At 33.8% G+C, this 20,553-nt stretch overlaps 2 protein-coding genes across 3 annotated transcripts in view; one reads left to right on the plus strand and one right to left on the minus strand.

Annotated features, from left to right (window-relative positions):
- LOC128678888 (uncharacterized) overlaps positions 1-20,553 on the minus strand; it is a 240,575-nt gene that overhangs the window by 30,028 nt on the left and 189,994 nt on the right. The window lies entirely within an intron of this gene.
- LOC128678890 (U8-agatoxin-Ao1a-like) overlaps positions 7,449-20,553 on the plus strand; it is a 37,331-nt gene continuing 24,226 nt past the window's right edge. For both annotated transcript variants that reach the window (XM_053760783.1, XM_053760785.1), the window contains exon 1: positions 7,449-7,543. The gene's annotated coding sequence lies outside the window, so the exon portion shown is untranslated. The remainder of the gene's footprint in view (positions 7,544-20,553) is intronic.

Consider the following 20,553-nt stretch of genomic DNA (forward strand, 5'->3'; position numbering starts at 1 on the left):
CTATCGCATAGGGGTTTATAATTAGTAACCACCATGAAACACAAAACATGCACGTCAGTGCGATCACACGTGTTCTCTTTTTTATACTATGTGTACACGCAATGGGAAAAAGGGACAGCATGTGGGCGTTAGGTACTTTAAAGTTAGACATAATCTTGACGTATCTTTCTATTCAAATATACACCACAATGTTAGCCCATTCGACATAATGTAATTATGATTCATAAAATAAATATTTTATTTGCAATGTTTACAAAGATTTCGATTTTCAAGTGAATATTTCTTAAAAAAAGGTACTTATCTTCATTTATTTATTAAACTTTATTTTTAAAAAAGATACTTATAAACAAATACGAACTGAATACTATAATATTGGTTAGCTGTACCAAATAAGTCAAGTTTGATTACTTTTTTTAGATAATTGCGAGAATAATGTGATTAAATTTAAAAAGTTTATTTTTCTTATTCATGTGACATGGATTCTAAGTTGTATGAATAATATAAAAATATTGTATGGATAAATAAAAGGGTCACAAAAACATAAATAATTCAACCCTAATGTTTATGAAACTCATCGTCCTTTATACTTAAACTTGGTATTTCTATTTTCTTAGCAGAAAAATATTTTAGTTAATCCACAAGACTGATGGACAGTTTTCCCTTCAAATTTTGATATTTCTTTATAGAAGTATATTTTGTGAATATTTTCATTTGGTAAATAGATTGACGTAAAACCCGTTGAAAAAGTATGATAATGCAAATTCCCTAATTAATGTCGTCTTAAAACTCTACGACGCTCAAATATCTTGACCCGAAACATGATAAAATAAATAAGTTTTGAGTGAAATTTCTCAACAGCCTCGAAATACTGACGGACAGCACTTAAGACATCGGGTTTTATTACTGTTAAAATGAAAAGCTTCTGTGAAAGCTGTTACAAAATATTTCAGTACAGTCACAGCAATGAAACAATCGCTACTGGGATAAAGTTTGCTCGTGACAATGAGAAACATACATATAAGTGAATAAAATTATTTTTAGCATTCACATGTATCTTAAGTAAAAAAGCTGCTATCGAAAGCTTCAAATGACGTAAATGTGCCAATATTGATATTTTTTACATATTTATGCAATCTGGGGTTGCGACATTGGGGCTTTGGTAAATAAATATATTATATAAGGCCCATAAATTATATAAAACCTCTCCACCAAAATCATTGAGGTAACAGGTGACAAAAAGGCTGGCATATATCTCACCCAGAGAAAAAGCATTGCTATTTAACGTGGTAAATGCTGTCAGCCTTCTAGGTACGCTACCTCAAGGTAAACTGCAGGACTGGAATTTTTGTGAATATATGTAATTTGTATATAATTCTTATTCTTTTTTAAAATAGTTGTTATTTTCAATTCGTTGCAGTTTAATATTATATAAATAAATAAGATAAAAAAAAATATTTATGTAAAACTATATTAAAACACTATCAGTTCTCGAACGAATGAAGTATTTCTTGGCATAAGTTGAATCACGCGCGTAGCAAGGTCTACGCCACAACTCTTGTCGTAGTACTAAGCTACGACGCGACGTAGCTAATTAATGCTACAAAAGTCGTAGCAACTACGAAGCTACGAAATATAAACACATTTTCACTACATAGTAAAAACACGTAACAGATTTTAAGACAGTTTTCTCTGTTATTTAGACAATTTATTCCCGAAGGTTTATTGACCTTATGCGTAGCCGGGCCGCAAGTCGCTAGTTTTAAATAATGTAATTTTATTTTTACTTACATAAAAAAAGTCTGCAAAGATATATTTAATTTATATAATATGATAAGATAGTTTATATCTTAACAGGAAATCCTATCTAAATATATATGTGAAAAGCGGTGTGGGCTACGTCACAAACCGAATGCAACCGTGAACACGGGAAAATGAGAGAGACTGACGAAGACACAAAAAAGAAAAATATTTAAACAAAATGAAACAGAACAAGTAAATCGGCATGTGTTCACCATCAGAATCACAGCGCCTCTACAAACTGTACATATCATTCGTACGTAAAATTTAATGAGTGAATAATAAAAGGCGCTTTGCGGTTGTTGCGTATCTAATGTTTCGCTGTAAGTACAAAATGGCGTCTTGCTGGGGACACGAAATAGATAGATTACAGATGTATATCTTTATTTATTTATGTACACAATATAACAGTGACAGTGATGTGATACAACAAATATTTATACATAATGCATGATATACAAAGTATCTTTCTTTAAAGTGCAACATGATATTAACCAAACTTATTTAATAGAGCGTGGTATATTATATTTTTTATTTAAATTAATATTATTTATTTATACTTTAGTTTTAATTTTATTTGTGAAAATCAATGCTCATTTATTCCCTCGTCTAGCTGATGTTGTATTGAGGAATCATCGAGATATCTATCGATTATGCATGCACCCATCAAAAACTGCTTTACTCGGTAATAGCATAGTATGTATGGCACCGAAATTTTACAACAAAACTCCAAATCAATATAAAAGCTTAAATTTAAATCTATTTAAAAAGCACCTTTAAAAAGTCTTTATTAACTGATAAATGTTATTATACTTTAAATGATTTCGTTAATTATAGACTCGGATAGAATTTAGTGCTAGTATACATTATAACACTATTTTTTTGTTATTTGTAGTGGATAGCGTTAATCCATATATTATATCCAGATAATATCCATATATCATATATATAATATCCATATATCCAGATAGCATAAATAAACAGGAGCCTCTTTATTTATTTATATTTGCATACCTATATTCGGTAAAACATGTAGGTTTAATTCATTATGATATCAATTTGTATATATGTACTCATGTTTTGGCAAATAAATGTTTTCTTTCTTTCTTTGTCAAAATTTGTATTTATTTTTAGATAATTTAGTTTTAATTTTGATTTATTATTGTTATTTAGAGTAATTTTGAAAATTTATGATTAGTTACCTGTGTTTTATTTTAAATACTATAAATAAGTATTTATAGTAAGTACTTTACTGTATCCTTTCTCATGAATAAAATATGTAGATATGTCTTTGTTCTAACTCATTTTATCTCTTTCTCTCTGTAGTTATAGTGGTCAACTTGTGTTTGATATGTGTAAGTTAATCGTCTGTTGACTGTAAAGTCGATCGCATGTAAAAATATCCTGCAGTATCCTTGCATGATACAAACATTTAGGTTGCTTCATGTGCTGTCAACTGTACATAAAATTGTTCTGATAAATGTAGAAATTTTTCTTAACAACTTTAAAACTTTCGCGTTAAATGAAATATACAAAAGTCTGGTAAATAAAAACTATAAAACGCGGTATATGCGCGTATACCTGTTGTTTAGTATGAAATTAGTCTTGCATATGCTCTATATTTGTAGTCGAGGGTAATTTTAATGTTTCTTAACGAAATACAAAATTACTCTGGCGTATGTAATTGTAACCAATTTTGCAATAACCAGCAGACCTAATTATAACATGTAATATTGTGTAATATTTTGGCGAATCAAAAACAAATAAGGTGTTTTGTTAATTACTTTTAACGAAGGAAAATTATTTTATACAAAACGAAATAGTTTTTAATAAAAAATATACTCCCATAGAAAACAGGTGTGATAATATGTATGAATTGATTATTATTTTAATAAGACTAGAAAGTATATGAGTACTATTTTATGCTAGTCATAAAACTATCATACGAGGTTCTACATTGTATTAATAAAAATATTATTAAATTATTAGTCTTATTTGGTGTGAGTTTATTACTTATGTCTGTTCCTATATTCATATTATTCTTTTAGAGCTGAATAAAAACAATTTCGCAGTATAATTTATAAACAGATTTTTCAAATATAGCAGGAAAATTCTGTCAGTGGATCCCAAAATTTTCAGATACACAAAGAACTCCTTTTATTTTTTGCCAATAATTATAAAAACATTCTATTAAATAAAAGCAAGGGATGTTTTAAAGGATAGCAAAAGGGGGATTTTCCCACTGTAATAGGCGGCACAATTAAACAAAAAATCATTGCTGATATAGAAAGAATAAAAGACACACAATTTAATTTTTCTGTTGCTGCCTCGCGGCTGCTGTTCTGAAGCTGTTGAGCTTTATACCGAACGTCGACTTCTATGATATCTACAGGAGGAAATGATCTCTTCATTTCCTCCCATGGTTATAGTCCTATTCTACGGCGGAAACCACACGCCACACATTGAGAGCCGCTGCCACGTTACTATTCGGGGAGCATTATAATCTGCTTTCTGTGTACACAACAGCCCTGAAAGACGTTTATTAGATGCCTCCGGGCGTCCCCGACCGTTTAAAATGTACTTTGTTTTAATTTTGTGCGTGTTACGTTCAACATTTTGTCAGAAAACCTTGACTGTTGTTTAGGCTGATATTTATTTACAATGTAATGATATTTTTTTATATTGTATTAGATGCTTTTTACCGAGATTTTTTTCCAGTCAAGGTTTTTCTCTTAAAAGATTACGTGACCTTTCCATAAATAGCTTAGAAACGAGGGAAATCTCTTTCGATGGCACATAATATTTGCCCAACATTCAAACTTTGAACCTTTTTGATAGGGATCCAAAATCTGATATTGCCAACCGCTTCTACGTACAGACCTTCGACGTCATGTAGAGTAATGTTTGCATACAATAGTACCCCTTGTCAAAACTTGCCTTGACGTCTGTACAGAACCTTTCCATTAATAATATTCAATATATTATCCTTATCCTGTTTATACTAAGGTAGGTTTTTGATTGCTATAGTGATAGTTTTGCCAGGGTGCCATTAATAGGGAAAATTAATCGATGTACGTTGACAGGGGATTAGAATTTGAAAGCGATACTGAGTAATCGCAATGTTAATAAGTCACGTGATATGTTGATATCGTGTGACTGACATACTGTCGTGTCATGACTAATAATATAGAAGATACGTCTAAAGGCAGTAAGTGAATTGGTGCTAAATATTTCAGATTAACTTTCAGCGTTTATTTTATTCGAGCCCTCAAGTATCACAGCGACAGCTATCTCTTCCAATGGAGGGTTGACGTCAGAAAGGTGGAAGGTTATAAAATTACAGCAGATTTTTAAAGTTATTTTTAGCCTGACTCTGGGTTTCTCAGCGTCAAAGCGCCGAACGCAACCGGAAACATGCGGACATATCCCGGCGATAGCGAGCGATAGGATAAAATAATGGCTTCTATCCCTTTTTTCCCATTTGGTTTGGTCCTATGCCAAAACCTGTTCAAAAGGAATTTGTCTGAATAATATCACTATCTGGTCTAAATGCCGTCTGGTCTGATGAATATTTACCATTATATAGATAGACAATGGTAAAAAATTTGTCGCACCATCCAAAGAAATAAGTATATATTTTGGGGGCCTTTTTGAAGCAGGTGTCAAATTGGCTAAATTCCATTTAAATTGGGTCTTAAAAATACACATTTGATCTTCAGGGACCTGATGATAAGGAGAGAGCAGGTTAGACAGCATTTTTGGAAACGGTGGACTATGGAGTTTGTCGGAGAACTACAGTAGCCCACAAAGTGGAAAGTGCGCTGCAAGAATCTGTTTCTGAATGTCATAAATAAGGATGACGCTCCCCATCGCTCTGTTGGAGACTAGACTAGACGCATTGCTAAGTTGTACCCCGACGGAGTTCCAAGAGTGGCTGATATAGCCATCAGCCGGTGCACCGTGAGAAGAGCTACAAACAAGTTATGTGTGTTGTCGAACTCAGACAACACATAGAACTTTGAAGGCAAGCTTCATCCGGGTCGGATGTCTACGCCAGAACACCACAACAATAGGCACGTCCCGCGCCCGCGACCCCCCGCGCTGCAGCCAATGGCTATTAAACACAGTCATTTAATTTTGATTCCTGCGCGCGCATTACTATTTAATTTTTAACTCAAATTATTAAGTGTGTATGCGACTACTTCACATGGCGATAGGAAGGCCCTTTGGTAACTTGAATAACATCTGACATCAGTGTTAGCAATAGCACGTACGTATTTATACGTAATAAATACGTTGTCGTTTCATTTTAGAATTTATTTGTTTTTTTTTATAAAAATAAGATATAATACTCCAACGATGAAAAATGCAGTTAACAATCAAGAAAATGTATATTTAACTTAACAGACATATAGACGAGGTCGTCTATATGTTAAGTTTCTATCATCTTAAAGCGAAATTAAAAGATCAGGAGCACGATTCTCATGAAATCGAAATTAATTTCACACTTTTCTCCAATCTTTTTGAAGATCACAGTTTCCGCATCCAAAGAAATTCACAATGGAAAAAGTTAAATCGTACCCTTCGATCGCACGTAACATTAATTTGCTTAAAACCTTCGAAGATAGTTTTTTTTGTCGAAAATATTCAATTTTCCATAACACTCAAATCATCATTAAAAATATATAGTGTGTACATGACGAATTAGTGCAGATGGCGAGTTCTTTCAATGCAAGGAACTCACAATACGCACTTCTAATCTATCACAGCATTCACTTTTAATGCTGTCATAACACTTTGTTGACAACTTGGTAGTTTTCCACGTGAAGTTTCACAATGTGTCTATTCGGTGTAACGTGTCCAGTTCCGGGGCAGTGCTAACAGTCCCCAGATGACGGCTAATAGCATTCGGTTGACAACCGCGGTGTTGGCGAGGCTCGATGACGTTATTGTATAAATATAGAGTTGATAATACCTCCAGGATAAAATATAGGTCTACGCTACTCTTATATCGAGAAATATTGACAGTGTAAAATGAAGCCTGTTTAATTTTAAGAAAACGCCGTATCTATGGGTGAATCTATCCGACAAATATATCCGTAAAACCACCCATTGTATTGTATATTTGTAAAATATTATATATTTTCTTAATTGTATACACACATGAGAGATTTTCAATAACCCAACAAGTTTTTAACTTTAAAGTTAATATGTTGGTAACCTCACTCGAGATAATATATTTGACATAACAGGTTCATTGACAACGTTTTGTCTTTGTATCACCTGCCACCGGTAATTTACTTCAACAAGGGATCTTTCACGAAGCGATGCTGGCTAGTCTACGAGGCTTCGTTTGGTAGCGTTAATTCATATGAATTATACATACAACTTTTATTCATATAACTTTTAACTTTACTCCTATTCCACGTGTCACCAAATTCTAACCACTTTTATCTCAAACATTATTATTAGATTAGAATTAACATAATTTTCATCTCCATTCTTCGATTCCCATCCTCTCTTTTTGTTTATCTCCAAGGCTTTTTAAGATCCATTGATATACATACTAACACATAAATTTGTCACATAGCACAGCTCTATAGATTTCCGCCCACCGCCTTGAAGCTGGGGTTGAGGGCTAGTGTATAAGGGCGACCGCGGCGCTTCGGCGTTCACTCGCGCTACGACTCGCCTCCCGATCACTCGGGGCGGCGTCCCGGTTCCAAGCGACATTACGACCGCGCGCGTACGTATTTAAAAAAAATAAGGTTCTAATTTCAAAACACATTTATTTTTAAAAGTTCCGGATATTATTGTAGTGTGTGTGTGGTTCGATTGGTGAGTCTACGGTGTTGGCCGCTGATTGGTAATGTAGATTTTTTCGCCGGTTGTCTTCTTGGATTTTTGTGTCACTGGCCAGATTAGTACAGTTAGAACAGATATATCTGTTATAATTTTGATATAGGATTTTGTTCGTTAATAAATTAAATATAGAATTTGGTATTTTATAATTTAGGTTTTTGTCGTGTAGATAAGCGTTATACTTGTTTAAATGGTAGTATTTTTTTGCAATTAATATTTCTTTATTATTATCATATAGCATAAAACAAAGTCGCTTCCCGCTGTCTGTCCCTATGTATGCTTAGATCTTTATAACTACGCAACGGATTTTGATGCGGTTTTTTAAATATACTTATAATGTGATTTTATGTGTATAATTTATTATGGTTTTACACGAATGAAGCCGGGGCGGGCCGATAGCATGTAGCAAAATGTAGTAGGTATCTATATAAATTGATTGATAAATAACTAAAGCAAGCTATGTTCAATGTCTGATTATATATATTTATATATACATAGTTTCTATCGCCAATAGAATAAGCTTTATATTTAGGAACTGTAAAGTTGGTATTTCCAAAGCACTCTCCCTTATTAGATACTGGACTTAATTTTACGAATTAGAGCTATAAGCTATACCCGTTGTTTTCAGAGATAAGGGATAACAAACACCTATTTTGGTTTAATAGTTATTTCGACCCAAAACGATTCCGGAGGCGCGGTTGCTTAATTTTAGCGAGAGTATTAATACCCTAATTAGGGGGTAGTAACCAATAAAAACGAGAAAATTGATGAGTTTAGTTCATCTTCATATTTTACAATTTAACATGATCTTAACTAGGTATTCGAGTATCCTTTTAGGCTATCAAAAGACACCTGCACCGACCGAAAGGTCCCAGGTTCAAACCATATGAGTATAACAATATGACTGTGTAGTAGTTTTCATAGGCCACCACTTGCTTTCGGTGAAGACAAACATCGTGAGGAAACCTGAACACTAATCGAACCTGAACACTATTTAGTTTACTAATGTTTGCGGCCTGCGGCCTGCGGCCCCGCTCGCGGCGAAACGTATTATGGCGTAGCATGCGCCGGATATATTCCTGTCTTTTTATTGAAGACACCTGTTCCGTAATAATAAATACAAATTTATATGGATAATTAGTAAAAGTGGGATAAAAATTGCTAATAATCATAACCCTTTTATTTTGCAGTAAGACAACTAGTCTGTTGCTTGCTGACAGGGCGGGGTTGCAACCTTGGGCGCACATTACTGATGGAATTGATCACGTACACACTTTTTGTAGGTTAGACAAGTAACTCCGCACATCTATGCTCCTGGGAAATTCACTTGCGTAATTAACTTTCGAACTAAAATAACATTGTTTAGACAATTGTATTTACGATTCGGTCGTTTTTTTTTTCTTATTTAATGTATTTATTTTAGAGTAGTTACATTGTCATTTTTATGAAGTTTATCGCTCGCTACGTTGACGGCAATAACTGAAAATCTGTGTTTCTATACTAACGTGCAGAAAGCTCTCAGAGTTATTGCCTTTTGCCTAGCTGCAGCACACTAATTCGTCTGGTATTTATAAAACTACTTATCAAGTAAGTCTATTTGTATTAGTGTATATATACAAAACAAATATATACAAAACGATTACTCAATGTCTACAGCAAAATATGCTTATGGATATGGATATACGGATACCTGACCCGTTGACCAAAATTGGGAAACATATCGAAGAGTCATATGTTCTGACAAATATATTAACGAACAGCGACGCCCTCGGCGAACCATATAAATTTGTTCGTCTGTAAACCGAAAATGGCTTTATTTACGAACACCAATTTGTAGTCAGGAGGCTCGCTACCAATTCAATTTGAATATCTGATTAGCGGCGGATCATCTTATTGGGTTCCAGACAACTCTGGAATTAAGTCTACTCGTAAGTTTATTAAAGCAAACTTATTTATTAAGAGTTTAATACAAAGTTGAAATGTTTACTTGCAAATTTGAACCCCTTACCTTGAGAGTATTCACTGAATCCATATAACCGAACGATCTTTAGTTTAAATATACCGATATTGAAAAAGAGATCGTGTGACAGTGAACGAAATGCACCTTTACAGCTCTTTAATCCACTTATATTGATCGTATCAGTAGGTGATCTATACATTAATAGTATCTAATGTGTTTCACACACCCAATGCATTGTAATTTACTTACTTGTTATTAAAACCTAAAGAAATTAGGTTACTCAAAAACATTCACGACCGTACTGTATTATTACACTTTTTAAAATGTAGCCAAATTTTGATAGCAGATTTTGATGCCGAAATAAAACAGGTATACAAAACAAAACTACAACTATTTGCTCTCTCTAACAAATGGACCGACCATATTCGCTTGTCGATATTATGTTCCTACTTCACAATTTTTCTAAGTTGCTGCATTCCGTGTACTGAATATAAATAGTATTATGAAGGCTGGAGTTTAAAAAGCCAACCTGTGTCGTTACCAACTACATAGTCAAAGTCGCTTCCCGCTGTCTGTGTCTTTCCCTATGTATGCTTAAATTTTTAAAACTACGGTTTTAGCTTTATGTGTATGAAATAGCCTATATATCAGGGTAAAAAGCGAAATAATTTCATAGAGTCCAAAGATGTAGGTCAGGCTAAGGAGTTACATTGGAATAAAAATACTCGCAAACTCTGAAGGCACAACACATATTTTTAGCTATAAATGTATAGTTACTTACACGTATATACAGGTTACAAAAAAGTTGTCTAAACATTTCCAAAAGAAAGTTCACATGGTTTGTATGAAGCTATTCAATTAATTAACTCGCAGTCATTAATCATACAGACGTGTCATTTTGACTGAAATTAATTAAGCGTTGTTTTCCTTATGCTGATTCGTATTTTTATGTGAAAAATAGTATATGATTTCGGCCCTCATTTTTTGCATTATTGAAATACCATGTAAATATCTCCATTGGTACCCAATAAACTTTTGTTCATTTTCTTACATCTGAGCGTATTCCCAGTTGCTTCCGCAGCCGTTGAACATCGGAACTCATCAAAATGATTAATTTAAAAAACCCAATACTTTACTTAGAAGTAAGTAGTCATAATTTAAAAAAAATAACTAAATAAATAACAACAAATTAAATTATTTAAATTGCTTCGACTCAAACTAATGCCCAAAATAATAAAAAATAATTTATAAACTATTTGCAAACAAAAAGATAAAACAAAAAAAAAATCGTGTAACGCATTTACCACTTGTCTGAGACTAAAAACAAGGTTTACACAACAGTTTAATGAAATGTCACCCGTGGTTTTTACACTCTAAACTAATGGTCCTAGAGAGGTTAAAACTAATGTGTGCTATTAGTCCTGTTTTTGTTCGCGCTAATGCCCGCAATCTTCTCGGTTTCCACTGAAATAATAAAGTTATCTATCATATAGTAAATAGTCTCGAGTGTGTATTGCTAACACTTGTGTCAGATTTTATTCAAGTCGCCTAAAGGCATGTGCCATGACTTTTACGACTACATACCGACATTTAGTGGCAAGAAGTCGCATACACACTAATGAGCTAAACTGTCAACTAGTGCGCAAGTTTCCTCACGAAGTGTTCCTTCGCTATATGCAAGTGGTAGTCTATGAGAATAACTAATCATGTATATAAGATACATGAATCAGATTGATATACATACTCATGTGGCATGAGTAGGATTTGAACCTGGGACCATTCAGTCACAGGCGGACGGACTTGAGCACTGGACCGTCACTGCTTCATAAAAACCGATTTACTTTGTGAATATAGTACAAGTACAACACAAATAGAACACATAAAATTTGATTATTGTGTGTGTTTTTTTAGGTAAATTTCATCCATGAAATAATATTTTAGGGTTTATCACGAAATTTTAGGGTTGATTTCAATCTGATCCCGGGCTTCACGGTGTCACAGCGCCGAATGTAACAAGGAATACGCGAAGATGACAGATTAAATGAAGTAAGCGTTTTCGTGCGTCGCCGCTATACGTTATCCGGGTCACATGCACTAAACACCGCGCCGCCATCATCTCTTGATAAATTGGTTACGGCTCGTGCTCCAGAGATATGATCGATGGTGACGATGTGCTGTGTGCTTTTAAAAGCTTTTCCTCGATTTTTTAATTTATTTTTATCGAATTTCCTACGATCCTTTAAAGTGAATGGCACAAAGATTTGTGTGCTTTGGTCTTGAGGCTAAAAGCTTCACTAAAATGCATGGATTTACCAAAACTATTAACAAACTACCTACTGCTAAAAATCAAGTTAATTGCTAGTTTTGTTAGCGCTTTTATCCATGTGAATTTTCCGTGGAAACACATTTTTTTCCGTGATTTCCGACTCCGTACCTTGTTTCAAATGTTCGTTGCCATTAAGCGTGAAAATGTTACCAACAAACTAACTTTCGCATATATAATACTAGCTGCGCCCCGTAGCTTCCCGTGGGAATTTCGGGATAAAAAGTATCCTATGTGTAATCCAGGTTATATTCTACCCGTGTACCAAATTTTATAATAATCGGACATCAAATATATAACAATCAGTAGATTTTGTGTGAAAGAGTAACTAAAATACATACATACTTACACACATCCTCACAAAGTTTCGTATATAAAATATAAGTAGGATTAGTTACGATCGTTATTTTCGATTTAAAATGATAGCGCCACTGGGTATAACATTTGCTCGTAACAGTCTCAAAACCGAATTAATTCTGAGATGAAATTTAGGGCACGAGAGGTCGTCAACGGAAGTTGTTCAACATTGGGAGCTCCTCTGAGGAAAGTAAAGAAAACAAAGTAAAATTATCTTGATAATAGCTAAGCGGCGTCCTGCAATTATAAGTTAGCAACGTCATTTCAAAACTGCCTACAGCGCTTCGTAAAGTATTTTGTTATCGCTTTGAACTTATAGTTGAAGTTGTAATTAGTAAGGGTGCTTTATAAACATAGCATATATAAAATTTTTACACTAGTAACTCCGCATGACTATAAAACATTTAAAAAAATACGATTATTAACACATTATATGAGAGAAAAATGTTTCTTTTAAGTCAAAATAAAAACAAATATTATTTCAGAAACAAATATGATCTTAATTGTAGATATTGGAGTTTATTAATAGCCTATCAAAAGACGACTGTGCCAGGACGCTTCATTTGGTTACATCATGTATTGTAACTCATACAACAAACGTTGTTATTTATCTTGTCAACTATCTATTGCGAGGTTGCTGGATGTTCACAACTCTGTATGCCTTGCCCGGAACTTGGCTCACGTGGAATTACTGGCATGCAAAATACCGTATGTTTTTCTAAGCTATTACCTTACGTGGGGAGACCCACAATCGGTGGCTCATCTCCTCGCCTGTCCCGAGTGTCCAAATACCTGTACTCGGGCTGACTTAATGGCAGCTTCTGATTAAGCCTTCGAAGTGGCTCGATTCTAGCAAGAATATATTTAGGTAGCACCATAGAGCGTTGATTTGCCATCGACATGCAAAGAAGAAGACCTTACGGTGTCCCAAATTTAATCAACACCGATCTACTGGACTTTGCAAGATTTATTTCTAAAACAAATTACATTCTAAAATTAATTTCAGGTTTGTGCAATCCTATTCGATTTTATTTAATATCTGCGATAAATGTTAAAGTGAGTTTGTATGTTTCTATTCAAACGACATTCGTGAAATATGGCAAGAAATCTCTGAACTATCCCCGTGAGAAATTGATGCGGGCCAAGCCGCGAGCAAAAGCTAGTTTGGAATATTGCAGGATTTGCTAATCTGCTGCATACATGTTAAGCCGCTTATAGATTTGAGCTCTTTACTTGTAACATTATGTCGAGTGTTCACCGCCTGTGAATTTGAAACTATTAATAATTTTAGTGATCATTTATTTATTTACTTCACTTTATTATATTACACAAACTTGTAAAAGGCGGATTTAAAAGCTTTTTCTACCAGTCAACCATAAAAAAACCATTATTGGGGTCACTCACACAAAAATTTTTTTTTTGGTGAGTGAGCACAAAAATGTTCAGGTTTTTTTTTCCAATGAAAGAACCAAAACAAACGGACAATATAATATCTTATCATTATAATTACGTACATATGGTTACTTATATACCTACGAGTATAACACAAGTAATCTTACTTGAAAAAAAATTAAAGAAATAATAATTCATCATTCTAGCAAAAATCCTTGTGATTAATTAACACGTGCTCAATTTATCAGCGGCTTTTGCAATATGTAAAGAAGCATATAGTATGTTATAACACATTTTATCCGCAATGTGGGAACAGGTAAATGTTAACAACTGTTTATACGCTAGTGTAAACCTATTCGTAATCCCACGCAATGCGGATTCCACCCGCAAGTTTTGCTATAATTCTCGCAATTGTTTAACGCGTCTGTTATTGAAAAAGATCAATATGAAGGATATAGTATGGAAAACTGGGTGAAATGTTCCCAGATTGGAAAGACCGGATCACCCGTCTGGTATTTGCGTTAGTGTCCCCAACAATCAATACATATAATAAAATTGAAGAAAGGCCAAATTTGTACATTGGATTTTTCTTTTAATTCTTCATGGAATATAGTTACTGATATAGATGACGAAAATATAGTTTTGGAAATTTTTGTCTGTCTGTCTGTCTGTCTGTTTGTCTGTCTGTCTGTCTGTCTGTTTGTCTGTCTGTCTGTCTGTCTGTCTGTCTGTCTGAACGTGCATCACTCGAAATTTACTGGACCGATTTGCTTGAAATTTGGTATGTAGGTACCTTATATACCGGGTTAACATCTTAGATAATTGAAAAACTAATTATGAATAAAAAATGCCTCAGAATCCCGGGTAAACATCTTTCAAAATTCACGCGGGCGAAGCCGCGGGCAAAAGCTAGTATATAATAAAGACATGATTCGATAAAATAGGTGTGCGGCTCTGTCTCCTTCCGCGGCCATAACGATGGAGCCCAGGGTCCCTTTTCCTATGTTTCCTTCTCATCTTCGCGCGGTCAGGTAGTTTTCGGCATCCCTAATTGTAAGACTATGGGTGTGCGACTGGTTTTGATGATGCAAAAAGTATATAATATATATTATTCACAACTGACGATCAAAACTTTAATTTTGTAGTCAGGCTTTCACAGCCACTTTTTCACGACAATTTTTGTCAAAATTTTTCACTATGATTTTAAAAACTAAATACTATCTACTCTATTTCTATACTTACTGAGTATATTGTATACTATTATCATTTAGATCGGATCTTATAGCACCGGATTGCTGCCGATTTTGTGTATGTGTATATAGCAATCCGATTACACATACAAGTAAATCCATTCATGCGAACTTAAAACTCTTACAAACTGTGAAAAAAGAAAATTATATACTTATATAATGAAAAGGGCAACACTCATATAAAAAAATATTGCAAGAAACGAGATAAAGGCGTGTATTACCCAAGCGTTCTCTTTGAAAACTTACCCAAAACGTTAGTTACAGGAGTAGAATTTTTTCGCTGTTTGTCAACTAGTGGAGACTGAATTTAGTTTTCAGTTGGGGCCTCATCCTCTCAATCAAATTCATCCATAAGGAAAACATATAAAGTACCAATAAACTTACATTTCACAACATTATTTACACTTTCCAAGTTGTTAAAACGACACACAATGTTTTTTTTTATGTGGTTGTTCCCTCAGGTTTACGGGTCATCTTAATTAGAGAAACCTAGACTTGTCAGGGCTCCTCTCAAGACTCTTCACTTTGACGAGCCTTAAGAAACACTGGTATTGTTTCGTTTCTTATGTTAGTTAGTCTAGGTGTCAAGTAAAGTAATTTTAACAGTTTTTCAGATTTTCTTTTCACATAATGATTGGTGTCATTTGAGACTAGATATAGCAAGCTAAACAGAACTTCTTCTCAACTGAAGCCGAGGGCGTGGGCTACAGTTTTGATGACAATGTCGATAATCATGACCTTCCATCAGGTCATGCACTCGAATATGCCCGGGATGGGTTTCGAATGAGGGATCTCCTCAAAACTTAACAGCACATGATTTTTGTCATTCTATATTATTTCAAGGTTTTCTTTGTGATCTGTCTAGTGGTGGCTACTGTCGAGTGGTGTCTGCAATATTTTTTTGTCTAAAATGCAATTTATAGAGAAAAAAGTAGAACACTGTTTTCAAAAAGATCATGTCCCTGTGCTATGACTGTCATCAAATAACAACAATGGAAAACAAAGCATTATTTATGATCAAAGATCTCACCCTAATTTGAAGGTTGTTTTGTCAGATCCCACGCCCAAATATAAAATGTGTACAGAACTTTCTCATTCATCTCTCATCCTCACGTGTTCCTGGTTGCGCATTCGCGGTGTACAACGTCGCAAAGCTTGGTGTCAGCATAGAAAATAAACGTTACTTTTTTAGGATTCGGCTGTGACTTTACAACCGAGCGTAGCGACAGACTCGCCCTCTCAGACGAATCTGTTACTGTTTAGGTTATTATAACCCGACAAGACTTTCAAATGTGCCGAAGAAAATTAAATTATAAGTAGGGTTATTGAGTTATCTTTCTGTGTTAAATTTAATTTGTACCCATGTCAAATATAGATATGTCAAGGGCTGCAATATGACCCTTTTTGGGCAAGCGCGCCGGAGGGCTATTTATTCGTATTCCGGAAGTGTTAACCTAATTTAAGCACGAGCTTGGAAAACAAATGTATGCTTATATAAAGTTCATTTGTTTGCGACTTTGCTTGAATGAGAATCGCATTCTTGTGAGCCAAGTCCATTTTTCATTGAGAAAAAATTAATCTTAACGATACTTAAAGCAATTCATTACGATTAAGTAAGGCTATTCTCTCTCTCATTTGATTTTAAGTTAAGTTGTACGGCCTAATAAAATCACGAAACTATTTAGTTTATGCTTACAATTTATGACAACGAGGATAAAAGGGTGTAACAGTTTGTAAAATAATTTGACCCAAAAAATTTTACGCCAAGATCTTTGTTACGTTCCATGCAAAAAGATTACTCACAGTTTTATATTCCCTTTTGTTATTTTTGTAAATTATAATAAACAAGTATCTACGTAATAAAGGTCAGAACTGATGGAATTCAGTATAAAAACAGCACAGGGTAAAATGCTGATGCATGAGGCTAAGCTTAGTAGGATTGTCAATAAGTTTGCAAACAGATTTATGAAACCAAGAGGATATTTCGACTTTGAGGGATGAGCACATAAATTCACGGCAGTTTCAATATAGAGTAGGTAACTGCAGAGAACAAACTTCTTATAATACACGAATTGTGAAAAGATTGTTGAATTCAGGAATATACCATCCATCTCGGACCATCTCGGAACCATCTCGAAATAAATTATCATAAAATTTTACAAATAATACGTTTTATTAGACAAAATCTTCAAAAGGTATTATGCATACATACGTGCGGTAGACCTATACATACTACCATAGTAGTATGTATAGGTCTACCGCACGTCAAGGTACTGACAGAGACGAATTTGCACTGTCGCTTTTAAAATATTAAAAATCATGAGGTTATTTTTTACTCTAACCTCAAGCTTCGCATCATCACAATCCAAAATTAGTAGTGATGGTAGATAGTGCACCAAAATTATAATTAAGCTTAGTCTCTTATGTATCTACTCTATGGCTGTAGCGCCCTCCCGCCAAATGTCCGGTGGAAAGAACAACTTTTTACTTTTTTACTTATATTTTTTGGTGTTGGGGGAAATTTTTCGGCAACGTTTCAATGGCTTCATTATTTATAACAATATTTTTAGGCATTTTTAAATAGAAAGAATTCGCTTTTAATATTTTGAAATATTGGACTACATCGAACACAATCCAATGGTTATATTGATTGTATAATAATATTGATAATAAAGTTACATGTTCAAGGATAAGGTTTATTTAAAAAATGCAAATAACATAAGGGAAACTATGTAACAATGACAAAATAAGCCTTCAAATCCAGAGAATAAGTAATATTATTTTATCCTATTAGAAAACCTAATACGTGTGATACTAAGCTATCTGCGAAAATATGAATGAATAATTTTTATTGCAAAAAATGTGGTACATATAATGGTGGAAAAAATCAGGAGTGTTTCAGACATTTAGTCATTTCTGACGTGCAACAGAAAATGTCATAATTATTAAAAATTAAATTGACATTAAATTATCATTAACTTACAAATTTCAAAATATCAAGTCATTTTCTCAATTATTCCAATATTTGAGATAGCATTTATTTCCCAACTAACTGTATAAAGTTCTTTTAAATAATTTGAGATTTGATATATTTTTAATATCTCGTGGTAAATTATTGAAAATTCATATAGCCATGGCATAACAATTACAACTAAACATAGATGTTTTCATCGAAGGTATCCACAATCTATTAGGATTTCTTCTAGTATATTTACTTGGTACGTCACTACTTGTTCTAAATAAGTCGGGATATAATTTTACCAATAAACACATTTCTTAAATATACATATGGATGGTATGTATGGCTCTTATAAGTCTTGCGTGCTTCTGGTAGCTCGTCGCACCAAATATAACAAAGACAACTATTTATCACGAATACACTACTTATTCTCGAAAGCAACGAGCGAAAGTTAATATAATGAAAACTTTTTCCTCCCTACCGCTCACGATGTGCGAAGTACTTTGTTTTGGTATCGAAAACCTTTATTCTCTGATAGATGGCACCCTCTTGTCTTACGTAGTCATCTATCATTGGAGCCAGTGGAGCGAAGATTAGGGAAAATCTTGCAGCTTCCTGTAGCAAAATCACTTTCCTTACTCATTTCAGCGCACTTTTAAAACAACCGGTTATACGTTATACTGTTTTTGTTTTCTCATCTGTTCCGTTTTTCTTTCCTTCCTTTCCCTAATTACCTTTTAATTTGTCTTTCTTGTGGCTTCGTGGTTCTTCTTAGTTGAGTATAGATAAAGTTGAGCCAATATTTGTTCGTTATCTTTTTTTAGAAGTAATTTAACAGAAAATAATATTTTATTTTATGCTAATTTAAATGTTATTTTTGTCTATATTATTATTAGATTTGTTATTTTACCTTTCTACGCCATATCAACTACGGTTTCGATGAAATTTGATATACATGCAGAGTAAAAGTAGACATAGCAAATATTCTAAATTTATTACGAGAACCCCAAGTCTTGCCTAATATATCATAAAAGTTTCTGACAAACTTCATAATACTTTATTATACTTTCGTGCTATATTTATTTCCAACAATTGCATTGAGCAACAATGGCATTGTGGTCGGTTCTTTGAAAAATACTATATTGTTATTTTTATTGTGCAGTCTTTTCCTAGGAATATTGCAGCGCTTAAAATTCATAACACAAACTTGCAGTGTTACTTTCCTCTATAGATTAGAAAATAAATGGTCAACTTGTGTCAAATACGTCGTAATCGAGTTTCTTTGAAGTGTATAAAGACATAGTAATTATATATATTCTAGTCTCTGTCGCATACAAAATTCTTCTGAATGTCACTCTTTTCTGTCGTATCGTATATACTGAATAGAGAACGTGATAAATGTTTGTTTTTCTAAATCCAAAATTCAAAAAATATATCCTTGTTGGAGATACTGTTTGAATTCTTTAGGATTTAGGATTTGCACTTCATCAGTGCTAAAAACCTGGAAGCCTTCCAAGAGCCGATTGACAAGTGGTGCAGAAAAGAGTGAAAAATTCTAGTATTTTATATATAAAATCATAGGCAGGGAAAATCTGAGGCGAAATTTTAATTCTAGAATTCTGGACACAGTCACAAGATAAACATCTTGGGTATTTACCGATTTAGGTCTGAGTTGCCTATTATGTTGTAAGAGGTCTGCTTGCAGAGTGTCTTAAACTATGCCAGAGCGCAATGGGTACACAAGAAATTGGGACAATTTAAGAATGTAGTAAATGTTTATTAAATAATTTGTTTTCACCATTTTTTCACTTAATAGCTTAAGCTTAGGAGTTATTTCGATTTTTTCATTTTCACGAGGGTAGACAGAGACCAGGGATTTCCCCTGGACCCCCATGGGGAATAGGCGTGAAAAGACGTGTTTATTTAATTTCCAACTTTAACTTTTTTTGTGAAAAAAGATTTGGCCGACAGAAACATTTTAAGAATTAAGGCCCTCGGAGGATAGCGGTTCAATGCATTGGCCCCATGCGCCCATGGTAATGACGTTACTGACCTTCATCCTGCACTATGGCTGCAAAAATTATTAGCGAACGTGGGTCTCTTAATTACTAATCCCCAAACAGCTATTAGGAACAATTATCTTGCAATTCCCGGGTTAAGCGAGCATTAGCACGGAGTGGGGGAAGCTCTTTAGGGCTCGCAAAATATTTCGCTCCGTCTGAATCATTAACTTAGGCGTAGGCTGTAGGTATGACAGTTTCACAAACAGTTGACAGGAGTTATATTAATATTGCGGTAAAGTATTGTTACAACCCTTAAAGTCTAATGAGTAACAATAAATAGAAATAAATAAAGAGAGAAATAACTATACAATACTAACTGATAGCGCCTGATACATCAAAGCTATTAAGCTTTGATGTATTTAATCTTTAATTTACATACTTTAATTTACATACGCTTAATAAATCCAAATATAATGTTTCTGTTTTGGCCCCTACATTCTGAACACCGAATATGCATGCTGAGCTCTGGACGATGAAATTTGTAATAATTATTATATTTATATTGTATACTTACAGAAAATGTTTATTATAGTAGCGAAAATATTTTATCAACAAAGATTTTAAAACAGGAAATCTCTCCCCTTACTTCT

This window comes from Plodia interpunctella, chromosome 20, assembly GCF_027563975.2.
Source record: "Plodia interpunctella isolate USDA-ARS_2022_Savannah chromosome 20, ilPloInte3.2, whole genome shotgun sequence".
Taxonomy (NCBI): Eukaryota; Metazoa; Arthropoda; class Insecta; order Lepidoptera; family Pyralidae; genus Plodia; species Plodia interpunctella.